The 1,022-nt window shown below is 40.0% G+C and overlaps 1 non-coding gene across 1 annotated transcript; it reads right to left on the reverse strand.

The window, feature by feature from the left end:
* Positions 1-323: 323 nt before the first annotated feature.
* LOC138740175 (U1 spliceosomal RNA) lies at positions 324-483 on the reverse strand. The gene has a single exon (XR_011342722.1). It is a non-coding gene; the product is annotated as a U1 spliceosomal RNA (small nuclear RNA).
* Positions 484-1,022: the final 539 nt, after the last annotated feature.

Raw genomic sequence — 1,022 nt, forward strand, 5'->3', positions numbered from 1 at the left:
GTGATCTCTGACCTTGGACATGATGTACAATTACCTCATCCAAATTTAATCACCCATTCTAAATGCAGGTGGAGGATTTTTAACCACTTAACTCTGTATAGGCAGAATATCAGCCTAGCAATGGCTCAATTAGCAAATTTGGATCTCAGTTTCCATTTCTCCCTGACTCTCACCTCCTTGAGTATTCAGTAAAATGCATCCCATGGCAGCACTTGCCAGTGGTCTGAAAATAAATGTGGCATGAACTAATATGAATCTTAAAGTGTAATTAAGAAACAGGTCACTGTATGTAACTGGATGTTACATACATTGTCTTTTTCTGGGGAGGGCGTGAACATAGTCCCTCACTACCACAAATTGGTGCAGTTGAGAATCCCACATTTGGGGGCATCGCAGACATCAGCACACCAAAAGTGCAATGGGATAGCTTCGTTCTGGGAGATCAGCCATCCTGGCCACCAATGCTCCCTGCCAGGTAAATATACATTGTCTTTAAAAATCATTAATGAGAGGGAAACAAAGGATGAGCAACTGTTTCTATTTCTTTGGAGGAAGCTTCAATCACATTGTGAGAACTGCGCAAGCAGTTAAATGGATGTAACCTATTCACGCTGATTATAATGCTCTGCCTTTTTCAGGGCAGTGCTGGCAATTCCCCACACATCTGTTATGATTTCCCTATTTAATTGTCTGCAATACTGGGATTTCTGATAAACATAGGCTCTGGAGTTCCTGTCAGCTATTCATAGTAGTTTTTACTACTCTCGCATTCATCTCCTCAGGGACTGTGAAACTGTGACAATTCTCCAGGAAAATTACAGTGGGGAATCGGCTCAGACAACCTGCACCAAGGTGGAACTGCCACTGAGATAGCTTCAACATTCTATTCAATAAAGGGGAAAGACATGAAAGATCTATTTCATTGTGATATGTTTTACTGTTTAAGTTCAATTGAATGTTTCCTAACATCTTAAAATTTAAATATTGTACTTTATTTGTTAGTTATGATGAGAGATGAGGAC

This window comes from Narcine bancroftii, chromosome 7 (genome assembly GCF_036971445.1).
Source record: "Narcine bancroftii isolate sNarBan1 chromosome 7, sNarBan1.hap1, whole genome shotgun sequence".
Lineage (NCBI taxonomy): Eukaryota > Metazoa > Chordata > Chondrichthyes > Torpediniformes > Narcinidae > Narcine > Narcine bancroftii.